This window comes from Notamacropus eugenii, chromosome 4 (genome assembly GCF_028372415.1).
Source record: "Notamacropus eugenii isolate mMacEug1 chromosome 4, mMacEug1.pri_v2, whole genome shotgun sequence".
Classification (NCBI taxonomy): Eukaryota; Metazoa; Chordata; class Mammalia; order Diprotodontia; family Macropodidae; genus Notamacropus; species Notamacropus eugenii.
The window spans coordinates 149120080-149134100 of NC_092875.1; the positions used below are offsets into that span (position 1 = coordinate 149120080).

At 39.7% G+C, this 14021-nt stretch overlaps 1 protein-coding gene across 2 annotated transcripts in view; it reads left to right on the top strand.

Moving 5' to 3' along the window:
• The window catches only part of NCALD (neurocalcin delta), a 579604-nt gene that overhangs the window by 200086 nt on the left and 365497 nt on the right, over positions 1–14021 (top strand). The window contains exon 3 of one of the 2 annotated variants that reach the window (XM_072603368.1): positions 10976–11027. The exons of the other annotated variant lie outside the window; for it this stretch is intronic. The gene's annotated coding sequence lies outside the window, so the exon portion shown is untranslated. The remainder of the gene's footprint in view (positions 1–10975; positions 11028–14021) is intronic. 2 annotated transcript variants of the gene reach the window in all.

The following is a 14021-nucleotide window of genomic DNA, read 5'->3' on the forward strand; positions in this document are numbered from 1 at the left end:
CTGTTAAATGAGGGTTTCAGCCATGGGCTCTCAACTGCAAGGCTTGCAGCATCCAAATGCTGGTATAAAGAGATACAACATGTTCCATAATCTTAAGAGGTTGACTATCTAATTAGGGAGATGGAATAGATAGACTACAACAAGGTAATTAGCAATACAGCTGTGAATTGAACCCTGAACTTGGAGGTAGGAGACCTGAATTTGAATATCTGTTATTTAATGCCTCAGTTTCCTCAGCTTTAAATGAGGATAACATTCGCACTTATCTCTCAGGATGGTTGTGAGGATCATATGAGACTGTAAAAGTGTTATTATTATTATTAACAGTAACTGGGAGGTTAGTAATACAGTCACAGTTTTGACGAAGGGCCATACTTCATACCTCTCCTGGCTTTGCTTCTGACTCATTAGCTTTCACTCCACTTGGTCATCTCCATCTCCATTTCCCCGTCTCCAGCTTTTCAGTTCCCTTTTATGTGTTACCTTCCCACCCTTAGAATATAAACTCCTTAAGGGCAGGGATTGTTTTTCTTTTTGGTTATTTTTTAATCTCTGGCAGTTAACCTGGCACATAATTAATGTTTAAGAAATGCTTGTTGACTTGACTAGTGGAACATTTAGCAGGAATAAAAATTTAGAACAAAAGAATGAATCTCTACCTTTAGGGCTAATTTGTTGACTTTTTAAAAAAGATTCTTTTAAAAAAATGTTTTTAATACCCTTTGTTTTTACATCCCCATGATTTCTAAATATATCTCTATCCTCTATCCAGAAACCATTTCTTGTAATAATGAACAAAGAAAAGGGAGAGGGGGAAAAACACAGCTCAACAAAATTAACGAGTATATTAGCACTGCCTGAGAATAAATACAAGTTCCTCACCTCTAGGGTTAATGTGAAGGGGAATGAACATGTCTTTTTGCAGCATAGGTGAGGTTGGAGAGCTATTTGTTACAGATGTTGTAAAGGGGACTAGTGCTTCAGGTTGGCCTTGTTGACCTCTTAGGTCCCTTTAAAGACAGCTAGTGGTGCATGGGCCTGGGGTCAAGAAGTCCTTAGTTCAAATCTGGCTCCAGACACATGCTAGCTGTGTGAACCTGGGCAAGTCACTTAACCTTTGTCTGCCTCAGTTTCCTCAACTGTAAAATGTGTAGTAATAGGGGGGCAGCTAGGTGGCACAGTGGTACGATCACTGAGCTTGAAATCAGAGAGATTCATGCTCTTGAGTTTAAATCTAGCTTCAACCTCTTACTAGTTGTGGGATTCCGCACAAGTCACTTTACCATATTTGCCTCAGTTGTTTTGCAAAATGAGCAGGAGAAGGAAATGGTCAGCCATTCCAGTATCTTTGACAGTCTTGAAAATTCAGACATGACTGAACAACCACAAATAACAAGCACCTTCTTCTCAGGGTTATGATGGGGATCACATGAAATAAAAATTGTAAACTTAGCATAGAGTCAGGCCTATGATGAGCATGTAATAAATGATTATTTTCTTCTAACTCTAAGAGTCCAAGAGCACAGTAGAAACTTAAATCTTTGCTAATTGGTTTTGAGATTCTCTGTCCCTTGATTTTTTTAAGATATAGAATACTGGGCTGACCTGCCCCTAATGGAAATTTTTCTGTTTTCATGTTTTTAAGTAGTTGATCTTTAGATATTTCCTGAGCCTCTTATACAAAAGCCACAGATTTCTATGTTTATTGCTATGAGGTTAAAAAAAAGGGCAGGAACTGATGCCTCAGATTGCATTCTGGAGATAGGAAAAAAAACCCACACATTTACAGCCAAAGAAATGATCTGAGGTGATGGCAAAAACTCCCTGGGTGGAGGTGGCCTACAGTTTAAAATTTCTGTCACTGTTTTGAAAAGTCGGGGATGGTTTTCAGTATTTCCTGATTGCTTTTTAAAGGAAATTGAACCACATCAGAGGATCAGAATTGCACAGTGATGGGGGACCTTAGACATGCTCTAGTCTAAATCCTGTCCAGATATTAAATTCTGTCTCCATCATCCCTGACAAGGGATCCTTCAGACTTTGCTTGAAGATCCCTAGACTATTCCATTTTTATACTGCTCTAACTGGTGGAAACTTTTCTTTACATTTAGCTGAAATCTCTCTTGTAATGTTCACCCCTGTACTCTTAGTTCTCACTTCAGAGGCCAAGCAGGATGAGTTCAAATACTTGAAAGTCATTCCTTTCTCCTTCTTCTCTATGAACTTCCTCCTCTCATCTTCTCTATTTCTGCTTATATTTCATCATTCTCTTTCTCCCATATGAGAATATTGCGATAATCTGAACTTTTCTTCCCCCAAGTAATGAGCTTCACATTCCTGAAATCATGTGCGAGACAACTCAGATCCCACCTTCTGCAGAGGCCTTTCCCAGTCCTCTCTCCCATCCCCTCCACTGCTAACTTTCCCTCTGATAATGCTTCCCATTTACATTGGAAATGTAATTGTTTGCGTGGGAGCTCCTTGAGATAAAGGACCGATTTTTTGCCTTTGTATCCAACACTGGGGTAGCTAGTTGGCATAGTGATTAAAGTGCAGACCTTGGAGTTAGGAGGACCTGAGTTCAAACTTGAATCCATTATCTTTGCCAAGAAAACCAAAAATGGGGTCACAGAGAGTTGAACACTACTAAAATAACTCGATGACAATAAAAAGACCCCAACACTCAGCACCATGCCTAGCACAAATAAGCACTTAATAAATTCTTGTTGATTGACTGACTCATGCAATAGCTTATGTTCTGTCTTTGATACTATATACAGGAACAGAAAGAATCTGTTTGGAGAGGGTTGAGAGAGGTTGAGTTCCTCTCACTGATGGAAAGAATATGTACTTCAGTAGCTGATTAAATGCCTGAATTCAGAGCCAATATGGTATAGTGGAAGGAGTTCTGGAATGAGAGTCACAGCTGGCTTGAATTCGTTTTCAGCTGTATGATTGCCATCTCTATGTAATCTTGAACAAGTCACTTAGCTTCTCAATCCTCAGTTTCCTTCTCTGTAAAATGAAGGGGTTAGTCTGGATGAAGTGACAAAGAGATTGCTAACTTTTCAGATACATTTACAAGTTTAATCTGCATGATTAAAACTGTCTCCATTTCTTTCTAAAGTTTAGCCAATCAACAAGACAGTAAGTCAAATCCTTATCTTCAGTGTAAGGTGCAAATGATCACACTCGAGATTTAAAAATCAGCTCTCTGAAGCTGGTCAGAACCAGCTTGTTTGTGACAGTTTTTTGAGTCATCTGGGAATGGTCAAAGTCAATCCATCTTAAATCCTGAACCAAGGTTGTTGTCAAGACAGCTTTGTAATAATGGTAGGGGCTTAGCACACCCCTCCTCCCTGGCCCTGCCCCCCACTCTCCAAGTCCTCATGTCAGCTTTTCATTTCCTTCCAAGATAATATCAGTTTCCCACTTCTTATAGAGCAGGGGAAACATTGGCTACACATATTACTAGTTGATATTGTACAGATTTATATATTTTTTCATGGTGTTAGAAAACCATCTGCTAAGAGAAATCTGTGCCCTTGTCACATTGCTTCTGCAGGATGGAACCAGTTCCAACAGCTTAAGTGCCTGGAATGATGATGATGATGTGAGATGGTTTGGTTAAGTGGAAATTTTTAGCTTTGAAAACTTTATTTAGAAAGGGTAATTGAGTAATTGAAAACAGACAGGAACTGTCCAAAGAGTGAAGCAAAAACTATTCTAATAAACATGTAAACATGTCATGGCCTGTTGATTTCTTCCCCACCCCACAGTTCAGGATTTATAGGAGCCAATGTGATGTTTGCCTTAGGAGTTTCCAAAGGATGCCAGATTAGAGTCAGATTCTCAAGGTTAACTTTAGTTTTTGCTATTCTTTTGCTGTTCTATTATTAATTGAGGCAAACTCAGTATCCAGGTTTGCATAATCAGGCATAGGTGTGTCACTGTGAGCCTTGGTTTCCCTGTAGCAAAATGAAGGTAGAAATGGATTCTCATACTGGTTGCTTGAGGTTAAACATAGTAGGGTTGTGTGTTCTCTATTCCCAAAGTTCTTTTCCAGGCTGTGGGTGCAGCATTTGCGGATTAGTGATTGTAGTCTTTCTTTACTTGGGTTGGTTGACCCAGATTTCCCTTAGAAAAGGAATATCAGACTTTTCTTTTGGGGACAAGCAATGTTCATATAGTTAAGGAAGTACTCTCCAGTCCATTTTATAAACACTAGCCAAATGGACATTCCTAAAGCACAATTCTGATCATGTCATTCCTCTACCAGTGGATAGAATCCTGGAGTCAGGAAAACCCATTTTCCAGGTTGAAATCTGCTTCAAACACTTACTAGCTGTGTGACTCTGGGCAAGTCACTTAACTAACCCTGTTTGCCTCAATTTCCTTATCTGTCAAATGAGCTGCAGAAGGAAATGACCAACCACTCCTTTATCTTTACCAAGAAATCCCAATGGGGTCAACAGAAAGTCAGATATGACTGAAAAAACTAACCAGCAACACAAGGTGATTGTGTTATCCCCATTTTACTATTGAGGAAATTGAGGAAAAGAGATTAAGTCACATAGGTAGTAAATGTCCAAGGCCAGATTTGAAATCAGGGCTTCTTGACTCCAATTCCATCACTCTCTCCACTGTGCCACCAGTTATCATGAAAGGAGGGACTTTTCTTTTTTGTCTTTGTAAGTCTAGTGTCCTAGTATCCCTGGCACATCGTATCCTGGGTTCATTCCTTTAGAGATGGAAGTGGTTATCAGACTTAATCTAGTTTATTCCCTCATTTTATAGGAAAGTGAGGTTCAGTGATGTGCCCATGGTTACATATCATCCATCATTGGTGGGAATAGAATCCCAGTCCTCTGACTCTAGAGTCAGTGGTCTTTCCACTATAGCATGCTGTCTCCCTATATAGGTGCTTCATAAATGCTTATTGAATTTGGTTTGGATCAGACTGATGCCAGAGAAAGAGAAGGCATAATCAGTTGTTAGATCCTGAAAGGACTGGAGAAGGGATTTGGCTTAGGGGATTGTCCAGAGTTAATTAAATTTGTTAAGTGGACTTTAAGGAATTAATGAATTTTGATAAGTACTCAATTCATCTCTTAGATATCCTGTAGGTGTCTTGGATGTACATAGTTGTTTGTCTCTCCTATTAGAATGTCAGTTTTTTTCTTTGTTTGTTTAGAATGTGGTCTGGGAAAGTGTTTTTGCCTTTCTTTGTGTCCCTGGTACTTAGCACAGTGCCTTACTTGTAATATGAATTTAAATAATTTCCTGTTGATTAACATTTATTTATCTGGCAGATTCTCGACTTTTTCTGCTTCATATTTTTCTTCTTCCCCTTCCCACTTTTTTTTTGGTTGTGAGTGCTATTCACAAATTAGAGTCTTAGCTTATTTACAGAGTAGGATCTGACAACTGAGTTGGTTTTTAAACTAGTCTTGATCATCATAGCAGTGTGCAAATAATGCTTTCATAAGCCTAACTAGTGAGAGGAAATGTTTTTATTATTAATGCCACATAACAGAACAGATTTCAGTTTCGGATTTGCCATAGATCCCATCCAATATGGGATCTTTTAGCAAGGCAACGCCATGGCATGGACCTAACAGAATCTTATCAGGTTTTGAAAGAAAGTTGAATAATTCTCCAACATATAAGAAAGTTGACTGGCTGCATTCAGGAATACATGCCAAAAGCTTCCCTTGGAAAAAGAAACGTTCGTTAAGAGAAAGGCATTCTAGTTACCAAAGGAACCATTTTCAGTGTGGATGAGTCATTTAAATGAACTAAGCAAGATGAAAATTTTCTCATGATCATTTAATTGAAAATTCCCCTTACTTTGATATTAATGTTTCAATTTAGAATCCCATGCAAGAATTCTCTGCAGTGGGAGATAATCAGTCAGAGATAATTGAATTTATTTAACTAATAGAAGAATTAATTCTTTTAGAAATGGCTAGTTTTTCACATGAAATATTTTCTTCAGCTGAATTATTCTCTTTATGTTTAGGAGAGAAAGGCAAAAATTATTTAAGTGGAATATTTTATATTTTTTCTTTTAGAAATAAGAGGGATGAAAATTTTAATTGAAAGAAGTTTTTTGCTCAGTAAAACTGAAGGGACATTGATCATGCAGCTAATAAATTTGGTAGCTAGAAAAGAGATCCCTGTTATTAATTATATGATCACTTTACCTGTGGGTCTGAGGAAAGCAGAGTGAGAAGCCATAGTGGAAAGGTAGTTGGAGTAGAACTTGCTGGGTGTGGAAGCTATGGTGAAATCTCCTCTAACTGAGAAGATATGGACCCAGGGCAGTGATTAGAATGCCAGTTCAAGGCAATGGTGATTCTTGATTCACTCTCCCAAAGCAAAAGGAGCTACATTTTCCCCCAGGGGATTTTGAAGAGGGCCTTTAAAGTTTAGGGGTTTCTCCAATTCTATTAGTCTACTATTGGCCACAAATGGTTAGCTCTCCAATTGCATCTAACCAATTAACCTTAATTCTTTACAAAAGGATATTTAATTAAAAGATTTATCAAGAGCAGAAGGATAAACATCTTCGCTCCACAGCTAGGGTCACACTCTCCCCTATGCCATGTTGATCTCTTACTCTTACCACTTGGTTTCAAATATCATGTGATTTGTACATAGCATTTGTCCCACCAAATTCAGTTCTGAAAGCAGAGTGGCCAGTGAGTTCCCATGTTCAATCATTTTTTAGTTGTTTCCATCTCTTTGTGTCCCCATTTGGGGTTTTCTTGGCAGAGATACTGGAGTGGTTTTCCATTTCCATTTCTCCGGCTCATTTTACAGATGAGGAAATTGAGGCAAACAAGGTTAAGTGACTTGCCCATGGTCAGACAGCTAGCAATTGTCTAAAGCCAGATTTGAACCCAGGAAGATGACTCCATTCTGGGTGTTCTATCCACTGTGCCACCGATGGGTAGGTGAATCTGTATCTCCACTACTGCTAGGTTAGGTCAAGAAAGTTGCTCAAGAGCTTTGCTTCTCATTGTCTAGGTTCTGACAATTCCAGGCATGCACTATAGCTCCTGAATTTTGATGGCTCTTGGAGCCTCTGGAGTCTTTTGGACTCCCCTGACCTTTCAAAGCTCAGTGCCATAGGCATCTTAAGCCTCCTTATCTTAGTGGAGGAAAGAATAAATACAAATAGGCAAAGAAAAAAGGCTGCCACATGTTACCTTGTATGGGGAGCACCCAAGACCCCTCCCCCTACATCATCATCATCATCATCATCATCATCATCATCATCATCATCATCATCACTACCATTTATATAGTGCTTTAAGATTAGCAAAGCACTTTACAAATATTATGTAATTTGATCCTCACAAAAACCCTGGGAGATAAGTGCTATTATGTCCATTTGACAGAGGAGGAGACTGAGATTAAATGATTTACCTGGCATCACACAAATTTCTGAGGCTAGATTTGAACTCAAGTCTTCCTAATTGTGGGTCCAACTCTCTATTCACTGTATTATCAGGCTAAACAACAATGAGAAAGAAAAGAGCCTTGTCAAAGGAAAAGATTCACTCTTTTGGTTGAAGATTTGTAAATGTACCCTGATTCCATCTATAGCCAGTCAACGGTCTGTCTTCTTACCTACAGGTAACAGAACAGAACCAGTTACAGACGAGCTTGGTGTGTTCCAAATCTGGGAGCAGGGCACTTCTACAACATTCAGTTAAATGGATAACTCACAGAGTGGGTCCATGAGTACATACATTTTTGATGGATGCCATGAATAGACAATGAACCAGCCCCCAAATTGAGTAGGAGGTGAAGCCTATGCTGAGTTTGCTTTGAGATAGTGCACAGGGCTGTAATGGTTCACAAAATTCTCTGAAACAGAATCATTATTTTAATATTAATGCTCTTTCAAAGATGCTATTTGGTTTCAAGCCATGAAATACCCAAGTCTCTAAAGAATTGAAATTTCAGGTCACCTAGAGGGCAACAGAAATGTGTATAGTAGCTTTAAGTAAATTACAACATATTATCAAGAGATGCTGATGTGAGGCAAGTGGCATAAGGCCAGAGAGAAAGATGATCCCAAAAGGAAGTGGGCTAGTCATGCAGCAAGAGTGAGGAAGGACCAATAAATAGATTATATGCGCCTTTGGTATCTACCCAGTGTCAAGAGATCTAGAGAAAAGCCCTTTACATGTTGAATAGATCCCTTGTGGAAGATCTGTGAGACAGAATGGATTAGACACTTATCTTCTCTCCTTATCATTTATGTAGCACTTTAAGGTTTACAAAGTACTTTACAAATATTCCTCATTGTATCTTTACAACAGCCCTGAGAAGTAGGGACTATTGTTTTCCCTATTTTACAATGGGGGCAACTGAGGCAGACAGAGGTTGAGTGGCTTGTCAAAGGTCACATAGTATCTGAGGTTGTGTTTGAACTCTTGTCTTCCTGATTGCAAGGCTCTATCCAATGTACTATGTAACTGTCTGAGGAAGCTCTTCCTCATTGCAGTCAGCAGTAGTGACTTGGCTTTCCTATAATCAGCTCATGCTGCACCAGAATAGATATCACAGCAGTATGGATATCAGCCTGAAGTCCTTACAGCTATAGTATGAACCTTAGGCCATACTAACCAAACTGAGATGAGCTTTCAATTAAATGGCCCAGTCCAGCCTTTATCCCAAACAGGCATATAGATTATCATGATATCTCAGAGCCATAACCAACTATTTTTGTGTTTTGGATGGGCAGCACAAGATAAATCTGACATGCTGCTGGAGGTGGAAAGAGTGAAGCAGGCCTGGGAGGGGTCTGCCTTTGTGTGACCAGGGTGGGGGGCAAGTACACATCATCTGTTCACTTCCCATTTTAACTCATTACTATAAGTGCTAAACTGTTGTTTCTAGGCCATTAGGGGACTGCAAGTGGTGAAAGCATTCTCCAAAGTTCAGTGCCCTGGGGAAAAAACCCATGTGCCTCCCCTCTCCCTTTAGTTCCAGTTCTTAATAGCTTTATCGGTACCATTGTTACACTTGAGACCATCCCAGAGAACTGCTTGAGCTGATACCTGTTCTGTGATAAACCCAGAACCAGGGATAGGACCATTGACCACAATGGAAAGACTCCTTTTATTAAATTGTGCACAGGAGATTTCAAAGCAGGAGCATTGGTGGGACATTCACGTGTGTGTGTGTGTGTGTGTGTGTGTGTGGCATTTAGATTCAAACAGGAGACACATAATAGTTTGATGTATCATGAATCTATATGTACACCCATATCTCCTTATATAAATGGAAAGAGGTACATCAACCCTGTAATTTTGAAGATATTATCTGCCTGCCAGCATCCATTTCCCAGGTGATGTTGATAATATAGGTACCTTAAAATAGCTAAAAACAAGTCGTTGCCATGAGGCACAGATTACCAGTGTGTCTATTGCTTCTCATTGACAATCTTTGGCAGAGTACATGGACTGTGTTGAGTGCAGGGACACTAAATTGTAGCTTATCATTGCACTGAACCCCATAGAGTTGAAGGAAAACAATGTGATCTGGCCTTTAAATGAGCCAAGAATAGTCCTCAGTATCTCATGCCTCTCCTGCTAATATGTTGGTGTTTTCCACTACCTTTTTCACCCTGAGATATTGTTGGGGTCCCAACTTTCGTCCTCTCATATAGGAGAGGGAGCATGGCATAGTATGGACTGCTGTTTTGGGACGAAGAAAGACCTGAGTTCAAGTCCACTTATTCTTACTGTGTGACCCTGGGCAATTCACTGAACCTTTCAGTGTGCTAGGCAGCTCTCTAAGGATTTAAGTTACAGAGAAAGGCATGACATATTGGAAGAGGGGATTTACTCACTGGGAGTTCCATATAGTAAAATCACAGGTTTTGTCTTTATCCTTGTCTTTGGAGGCAGTATGCTTGGAGAACAGGTCCTGAAATCCTGAAAGGAAAACCGGGGTTCAAGTGTTGCCTCAGACACATACTAGCTGTATGACCACAGGCAAGTCAGTTCATCTTGAAATGCCCCAGGCAACAGCCAGTCTGCATTGACAGAAGAAGTTTCCACACCAGGAGTTCCCTAAACCAATGAAATCATAGGTCCTTCCTCTGACCCCCTCCTCTCCACATCCCCACAAAGTCCCCACATCCCTCTCTTTAGGTCTTCTTAGAACTGTCTATAATAAAAAGGATTCTCATAGTCAGGGTTTCTGTCATCCTGAATGCACATCATAGAATCATTTCAATAAGACTGCATTAAGTACCTACTATGTTCCATTTATTCTAGCTATTTCCCATGCCTGGAACACTTTTCCTCTTCCACTCCAACTACTGACCTCTCTGGCTCTTTTAAAGGTCCACCTAAAATCTCACCTCCTACAGGAAGGCTTCCCCAACCCTTCTTAATTCCAGTGCCTTCAATATGTTGATAATCTCCTGTTTATCATGTATGTAGCTTGCTTAGTTTGTTTGCATGTTGTTTCCCCTATCAAATTGTAAGCTCCTTGAGGGTAGGGACTATCTTTTGCCTATTTTTGTATCTGTGGCACTTGATACACAGTAAGCCTTTAATAAATGTTTATTGAATTTAATTACTTCTGATATTTGATTTATTAAGTACATATCATATGCCATTTAATATTACCATTTATTAATTATTATGTGCCAAGGAGTGTGGCATAGTGGACAGAGAGTTGGCCTTGGTCCTGGGAAGGCCCAAGTTAAATTTTCCCTCTTGTTCAACCTCATACATTCTGGCTGTGGGACCATGAGCAAGCCACCTAACCACTGAGGGGGGCTCAACAGTTCTCTGACCATAGGTCCAGTCCCATTCCCTATCCTTGTCCTTATGGGCCATACATGGGGATCAGTGCTTGAAGTCATAGGTTTTTAGCATTATACATAAATTGATAACTGAAAGAGATCTTAGAGGTTATCTAGTCCAATCTTATTCTTTTGCAGATGAAGAAACTGAGGCCTGGAGAAATTAAGTGATTCCCTCATTGTCATACAAGTAAGTGACAGAACCAGGATTTGAATCCAGATTCCATGACTACACAGTGAGAACTCTTTCCATGGTATCATGGTGCCTCCATATTAGGGCCTGGTTCTTCCAAGCTTGGGTTCTTTGTAGCGGGACTAATGAATGTGATTCAGAGATCTGGACTGGGTTGTTTGGCAGCTGTGACTAATTTCCCTCATTAAGAGCCAATAATATTTAGACAGTTGCTTTTAGTGTTCCTGATATGCCAAACCTCCCAAGATAAGGAAGTGTGTCCTTTGTGGCATTTAGGCCAGTTGTGAAAATGGGTTAGAACTGTCAGACAAATCACCAGGATGGTTCTTGGCGCCTTCTCAATACTGTTTACTCTGACCATCCTCATCTTTCCATTTGCTCCCTTTGATTTCTCTTCATCTTATTATTTGAGCCGTAAAGCTCTGGATCCTTCATATTTGGAGTAGCTTGTTTTTATTTTGTGTTATTTCAAAAGCCTAAAATTTGTAACAGGGAGAAAACATTTGGTAGCAGTATTTTATGCATGAAGGACTTATCATAGTGCCAATTTGAAATAGAACTCCTTTGTATAATAGAGACAGGGACAGGGACCAAACCCATTACTTTATTAGTATGGAGGAGAAGGGGAAGGAAACAAACATTTATTAAGCCCCTACTATTTACCAGGCACCTCTTAAGCACTTTACAAATATAATCTCATTTGAGCTCTCTCTGTTGAGGAAACTTCTAACAACGCAGGTGGACACTTCTTATCTTGGAGCGTTACCTAGAGGCCTAAGGAGTAAAATACCTTGTCCAGCCAGGACCTGTCAGAAGGATGGGACCTCAGGTCTTCTTGGCTTCAAGGTCTAGTCTCTATTCAAACCGCTACATAATGCAGTCTCTTCCTTTGTATAACAACATTCAATAAACACACACATATTTTAAGCCCAGACTTGTGATTTCATATCTGTGGGGAATTCCCTCCATGGATACCCCAAAATTCTTCTGCAACTTATGGTGTGGGAGGGTGGCCTGGGGACTTTGGAGGTTAAGTGATTTGACCAGGGTCCCACAAATCTGTCTGAAACAGACTCCCAGGATGGCTCTCCAGTCATTAATCTAATTGACCTACTAATAGCAATAGTCATCACCACTTACACCATCTATGGGGCTTCTGGGATTGCAAAGCGCTTACCATTATCCCATTTCCTCACTTCCTAGCTGCATCTCCTCCTCAAGTCCTTCGCTCTGTGGGAAGCCCTTATTAATAAGGGAGAGGCCAAACAGACCATTTAATGCATAGTTAATCTTCAAAGCCAGCTAACTTCACTTCATCTCCTGGAGATAGTGAAGTCAAATCTAGGTTAAGCATTAGCTTCTTCATTAGGCAAATGCAGAGAATTATCAGCGCTTCAGAGGAAATAATAGGAGCCATCCCTGGGGATGCTTCCTTTAACCGAGGCTAAGTTATGGAAATTGGCCCCCTTTGCATTCCCTGAGATTACTAACTTCCATGTAATTTAATTTCTCCAGACAAAAACCTTACAGCAGGGCGATTTCTTGGGAGTTTGATTTTTTTTCATTTTAATATGCCCATTTTAAATCTCTTAATGTGATTTCTAGGGGATATGCAAAAGCAGATATGAGTGTATTTTTGGTTGCAGACTGGTTCCCTTGCTGTGCCCCTTAAGTGAGGCTGATTTCCTGTTTGTCGGCACCACAGACAGGAAAACTTGGGTAAATAGTGGGTGGGTTTTTTTGGAGGGAAAAACATTCTCTCAGCTAAAAGCATTTAAAGTATCTGTCACCTTGGAGACCTTTCATTTGTGGAAGCCTCATAAGTATGGAAATTGATTTGAGGTTTCCAGTTTCTGAAAAACATCTTGTAAGGAAAAATACCCAAGCAGAACAGGCCTGTTTCTATAGAAGGAATGTGAATAAAATTCCAGGAGACCCCCAGGGAGATAGCAGCCTGAACAAAACTGTCACCTCCAGATTGTGGGCTTAGGTCTTTTCTACTCAGGTGGCTCCTTTTGGACAAGTTTATTTATACATACAATTTAAGGGCATGTACATCAGCTATCCTGGAACAAAGGTGGGAGGGGATCAGCAAGAGATTTATGGAATACAAAAGGATATTTCAGTGAGACTTCAGAGAAGGAGCTAAGATGACAGGTAGCACTCACATCCAGATTAGAAAAACAAACAAACTTGTTGAGTTGAATTGAATGAAAGCAAGCCTGCTGTTTGTTTCCTCACTGGGCACCATGTTAAGTTCTTTTTTCTGTTCTCCTTTCCTTTGTAGTACATGTAAGTTGTGAGCTGACTCTCCAGTCAGTCTTGGAGTCAAAATGACTTGGAACTAGTCTGACAAATGCTGGTTGTATAAACTCGGTCTTTTCACTTGACCCACCTCAGTTCCCGTGGACATTCTACAAGATCGTAAATTGCAACAGTTCCTGATGTTCATTGGTAGAGAAGGTTTCCTTCCTGGGTAGCATCATATACCTATGAAACCATAGATTTAGACCCTTCCCTCCCTATTTAAATTGAAAAACCAGGCCAACTATTCTCAAACCTAATACACAGTGCTTTCTTTTTAGATGTTAAATAAGGTACTATTCTAAAGGAAAGGGAAGGGTGAACCAGAAAAGGAAAGATGTTCCTAGGTGAATGCAGAATTCTAGAGAATAGCTAGAGGACATAAGAAGGTTTTCTTAAATGAGCAATGCGGAGAAATAGAAGAAAACAATAGAATGGGAAAGACAAAAATGGGTATGATAAAAGACAAAAATGGTAGGGACTTAAAAGCAAAAGAAGATTAAATAAGCATATACAAAAGAACTATTAAGAACTATATTAAAGAGCAATATATTATTAACTATGATGATTGGATGGCAGGCACTTCAAATTATTCCCAAGTGATTTTGATTTCTTCTGCTAGGAATTTGTATCTTGAAAACTTTTTGTCCCACAAAGCTTGCAAAGGAATAGTATTTGGCATTATGA